Here is a 6,043-nt window from a genome sequence, read left to right on the forward strand (position 1 = left end):
TGTTTCCTATCATCTCTCTCTTATTTTGCTTTTTATTATTTATACTGTAGGGCTCTGATATTAAGAGAAAGCAGGTAGTATTTAACCTGTGTTTTACTTATTTTAGTTAGTATTATGATCTCAAGATTCATCCATTTTCCTACAAATGACACAAGTTTAGCCTGCATTATGTCTGAATAGTACTCCATTTTTTACATATAGAACATTTTGTTTGTTCATCTGTTGATGGGCATACAGGCTCCCTCCATCATTTAACTATTTTGTGCTGTGCTGCTATAAACATGGGTATGCATGTATCATTGTGATATGATGACTTCAACTCTTTTAGAAGGATACCCAGAAAAGGAATAGCTGGGTCAAATGGAAATTCTATTTATAGTTTTTTGAAGAATCTCCACAGTGGTTTCCATAGTCATTATATTATTTACATTTCTACCAGCAATGTAGAACAGTTCTCCCCACCCCATACATCTTGACCAACATTTGTTGTTTTTGAGTCCTTGATAATAGCTATTCTTACTGGGGTAAGGTAGAATCTCAGTGTTGTTTTAAATCATATATTTTCTCTAAGAGTCACTCTGGCTGGGATTCTCTTGTGTTCATGGAATTTAGTTGAGAGGAACATTTGGAAGGAGTAACACCAATGGCAAATTGGAGCTGAGCATGGTGGCGCATGCCTGTTATCCCAGCACTTGGGAGGCTGAGGCAGGAGGATCATTATGAGTTTGAGACCAGCCTGGGCTACAAAGTGAGCTCAAGGCTAGCTTGAACTGCATAGTGAGACCCTACCTCAAAAAAAGATCACCCTCCAAAAAAAGACAAATGTGGGGAAGAGCAAGTGCCTTAAAATTGGCATTAAAGGATGACTGGAGTTGGGTTAAGTAGATAGGAGAAAAGTTATGAGCAGTAAGAGCTGAGCATGGAAGGACATGCAGATATGAGTGAGAGTAAAGTATTTGTAGGATGTGACTTAACCTGAGAAAATGACTCTGACTTATTCCTTCTCTTTACTAAGGCTTGGGATTTCTTAACTCCTTTCCCTCTTTCCTACAACTACAGATGGACTTGTCAGGAACCACTTTTTTCTGGCACAGTCACCATGGTACCTTTGAGGGATATTGTTTCTCTACTTCCCAATCAGGGTCCTTTCCTTCATCTCACCCTGATTGTTTTTTTAAAGTGGTATTTTAACGAAGGAAATTTACTTCCTGTCTTAATTACTTTTCCATTGCTAAGACAAAATACCTGATACCCACAAGTTAAAGGAAGAAAGGTTTATTTCAGCTTAAAGTTTGTAAAGGTTTCAGTTCATAGTTGGCTGGCTCCAAGGCAGGGCGGCATGGCAGAGGGGCATCACAAGGGAGAAGCAGTCTATGACAGGGCAGGGGGAAAGCAGCAAGTAGCTTTCTTTCTTCTCTTATTCCTTTTTCACTCCACTTAGGCTGTAAACCTATTGGTTGGTGCCACCTATGTACAGGGTGGCCTTGTCATTATCCACACCCAGAATTGTGCTAAACCAATCAGCAGACTAATTTAGCTCTCACACACCCTTTAATTCATGTTCATACACCCTAGATGCACCCACCTCTGAAAAGCTCTGCCTGTGAGTACATGAGGCTTTGGGGGAGGGGTCATTTAGATATAGCATTGCTTCATTTTCACTTTTACAGAAAAATCCAGTACTACAGTTGAATGCATCCATGTATGTATGTATGTATGTATGTATGTATTGAGACAAGATGCTCTTAATCTCATGATAATCCTGCTTCAGCCTATAGATTTTTTTTGATTATCTGTGTGTCCTACTCTGCTTGGCTTAACATAGAATGCATTTAAAATGTCATTATATAATTTACTTAACATTTGATCTCTCTTTGGCAATTAGGCCATATTTCACATATTTTATTATTATATATTTTCTAGAGGAGCATAAGGGGATGGAAGGGCCTAGTTTAGATCCTGATGGTTTAGAGAGCTTTCCTCTTAGGCAGGTAACACTTGACTGGAGATTCCTTTCTCATCTTTTCTTTTTTCTTCTTGTGTGTGTGTCTTTTTGAGACAGGGTTTCTCTATGCAGTCAAGACTGGCCTTCAGCTCACTTTGTAGCCTCAAACTCACAACAATCCTCCTCTTGTAGTCTCCCTACTGCTGGGATTATGAGCATGTACCACCATCTCTGGCTTCCTTTCTCATCTTTGAATCTGACCATAATAAGAAGAAATAAGTCTAGTAGTCTTAGTAAGAGGAAATTGGGCCAGGGAGATGGCTCAGTGGAATAAGCGCTTCCCTGGCAAGTGCAAGGGCCTGAGTTCAATCCCTGGTTCTGAAAAAAAAAAAAAAAGAAAAAAGAAAAAAGAGGAAATTATTTTATTATAATATTAGTTATGATCATGTTACTGTATGTATAAAAAGTATCTGAAATTACTTTAAACCAAAGAAAAGGACTTATCTGAAAGATTTGAGGATATATTGTGAATACCATTGGGTCTCACAATGCTACATGAAGCAGGAACTGGAAAACGCCAGAAGGTAGGCAACTTTTTGGTGTATTTTCCTTTAGTGAGTACTCTGTGTAGACTGGGCATCCCTGTCTCTGATCCACATGTATGGCAGAAAAGGGCCATCCCAAGGCCCCAATAGTATACAGTGGTACCTTGGTTCATGACTTGGTTGCATGACTCTGGTTGAAGAATTCAAATTTTAGCAAGAATTGTAAACTGAATTCTGCGACCAGAATTGTAGAAAGAATTAAGTGAATCAAAGTACCACTGTAATAACTTTCATTTAAGAGATTAGCCAAAACTCAATGAAGACCTGTTGGTCACATTTCCAAATATGTTCTGAAGAATCTACCTTATTAGTTCAACATACCATAATGAGCATAGGAACACAGAACACAAAATCAGGCCATTAGAGGTCTGGCCAGAAGAGGGACTGATTTCAATGTTTGTCCTATCAAACCAGACAGATTGTCAACAGCTCTTTGTTTTGGTATGATTTTCATATTTTATAATGGACTAGAGACATTTTATAGAGACGGTGGCGTTGGTGAGATCTGTGACTCAAGGAGCTACATAAAAGGCACGGGTGGATCTGGCTTATTTTTTGTCTGAAGCACTTCATAGGTGGTGGTTTTATTGTAGAGGCCTTGAAAAGATGTAAGAATTAGCTGAGAACTCATTGTCAGTCTCTGCTCCCAAACTACATTTTAGTTTTTTTTTAAAAAATGCTTACTTACTGGGCATGGTGGTGTATGTCTGTAATCCCAGCACCAAGAGACTGATGTGAAGGAAAGCCACAAATTTGAGGTCACTTTGTGCTACATAGTGAGTTTAAGACCAACCTGAACTACAAAGTGGGACCCTGTCTCAACGAACAAACAAACATGCTTAGCTGAATAATTTGGTGTGTGTGTGTGTGTGTGTGTGTGTGTGTGTGTGAGAGAGAGAGAGAGAGAGAGAGAGACAGACAGACAAAGAGACAGAGAGACACAGAGAGACAGAGAGACAGAGAGAGACAGAGAGAAAAAGTATAAGGATTTCAGGCTTTTAAAAAAGGTTATTCTTCAGCTGATATTGTGGTACATGTCAATAATCACATATTCTAGGAAGCTGAGTTAGGAGGATGGCAACTGGGCAATTTATTTAACTAGCAAGTCTTTTTCTCAAAACAGTAAAAATGGGATGTGCTCAGTGGAAAGGCTCTGGGTTCAGTTTCCAGTGCCTAAATACATACATACTTGAAGACATTTTGTAAGCTATTGATAGATTGTTTAAAAAATAAAGTTTTTGGGGGGTGGTAGTAGATTTGTTTAAACAGGTCCTTAATTGATGGGAGACTGGTGTTTCCTTGTTGAGAACCATCGTCCTTTAAAAGAGGTAGTATTGGTCTTGGGATCAGAAGACCATGTCTCAACCTTGGTGCCAGCTTAGAGGATTTGGGCCAGTTTTTTAATATCCCTGAGCCACAGAGCCTTCAGAAAATGGGGATAAAGATTAAAATCTACCTCCTAGTGCCAAAAAAGAGTACATGAATTAGTGTATGTTATGTGCTTGGCATTCTCCTATGTATTTAAGCAGTCTATAAATGCTATAAATGTGATCTAAAAATTATGATTAAGCTTATTTGCTAATAGTCAAGAATTAATGAGATGGGGCTGGAGAGATGGCTCAGTGGTCTAAAGCACCTACTTGAAACAAGCTTGGCAAAGCACAAGGACCACGGTTCAATCCTCCAGCACCACATGCCAGCCAGCCCCGCCCCCTGGTGGGCTGAGCTGGCCACACACACACACACACACACTAAATAAATGTAATAAATAAAAATAAATAAATAAAAAAAAAAGAATTAATGAGAGACGAACAGCTTGAGGGTGGTTGTTTATTTTTCAAGTATACTCTATGCATATTATTTTTGAAAAGCATCTGTTAATGTTTCCTATATTAATCTGTTTAAGAAAGAATTACATTTTTATTTCTAAAAGGAAGAATACCAGGCCTTTTGTGTGTTACAGTGGACCCCCAAGTAGTAACTAACATGACATATGAACAACTTGGGTTATGATTGGAATTTTAGGGGTATATTGTTTTGTTTTGTTTCCTTGGTACCAGAAATTGAACTTGGGACCTTGTGCTTGCCAGGCAAGTGCTTGTGCCACTGAACTACATCCCTGGGCCTTTGGAATTTTAGTTTTAACTTATGACCAAAGTCTTGAGTTGTGACCCAAATGCTGGCCATTTGTGCTTGCAGATGGTCTCAGATACAGATTTAAACCTTAAAGAGTTCTGGGAGGAACATTGCAACATCCTTTCATGTACGGGGTTAATAGAGAAATCCTGGCCCAATGTTCTTAAGAACACTGAGATCTGCCTGTGTACAGGAGAGAGACTTTGAAAGCTTTGTAGAGGAGCCTGAGCCTTCAATTGACAACTTGAGTTACAACCAGCCCTCGGGGACGAATTGAATTTCTAAGTCAGAGTCCACTGTATAAAAAAGGCAGCCTTGATCTGAGCCTTTTGGCAATGGTCATGTGATTTTTAAAAACATTGTGGTAAAATACAGCATAAAATTTATTATCTTAAACATTTTAAAGTGTATAGTTAAGTGGAGTTAAATGCATTCACTTGATGGTTCAACCATCACTATTGATCTCCATAACTCTTTTTATCTGCAAGACTGAAATGCTATATCCACTCAACACTCATTCTCTATTCCCCTCCCCCAACTCCTGATAACCACCATTCTACTTTCTGCCTCTATGAATGCAATTATGCTACATACCACATCTAAGTAGAATCAAAAAGTATTTGTGATATTGTTACTCACTTAACTTGTGCTCAAGCTTATTCATATTTATAGCATGTGTAAGAACTTCTTTCCTTTTAATGGTGGAATAATCCTGTGAGTAACATTTCTGTGTACAGACACACACACACACACACACACACACACACACACACTCACACCAGTTTTGCTTAGTCATTCATCTTTGGATATTGACACTTGGGTTGTTTCTACCTTTTGACTTTTGAGAATAATGCTACTGTGAACATGGATATACAGTTCTTTGAGATATATACTCAAATGTGATCATGTGATAATTCTATTTTTAATTTTATTGAGGAACCATCATACTGTTTTTATAGCCATATCACCATTTTATCTCCCTACCAGCAGTGTACAAAGATTCCAGCTTCTCTAAATCCTGTCCAACAGTGTTTATTTTTTGTCTTAAAAAAAATTTTATAGTAAACATTCTCCTGGGTGTAAGGTGGTATGTCATTGTGGTTTTTGATTTGTATTTCCGTAATGGTTAGTAATGATGAATATCTCTCTCTTTTTTTTTTTTTTTTAGGAAAAGTTGGGTTTATTCTAAGGATGCAAATTTTCCTCATTATAAAAATATAACAATATAATTTGCTATTCATTGATTAAGGAGAGAAACATCTTCTACAGAAACAGAAAAGTTATTTGATAAGCCACCACTCATTCATTAAAAAAATTATCAAACAAATAATAGAAAAACACCTGGTAAAATCCATTT

The sequence above is a fragment of the Octodon degus genome, unplaced genomic scaffold, assembly GCF_000260255.1.
Source record: "Octodon degus isolate 3935 unplaced genomic scaffold, OctDeg1.0 scaffold00021, whole genome shotgun sequence".
Taxonomy (NCBI): domain Eukaryota; kingdom Metazoa; phylum Chordata; class Mammalia; order Rodentia; family Octodontidae; genus Octodon; species Octodon degus.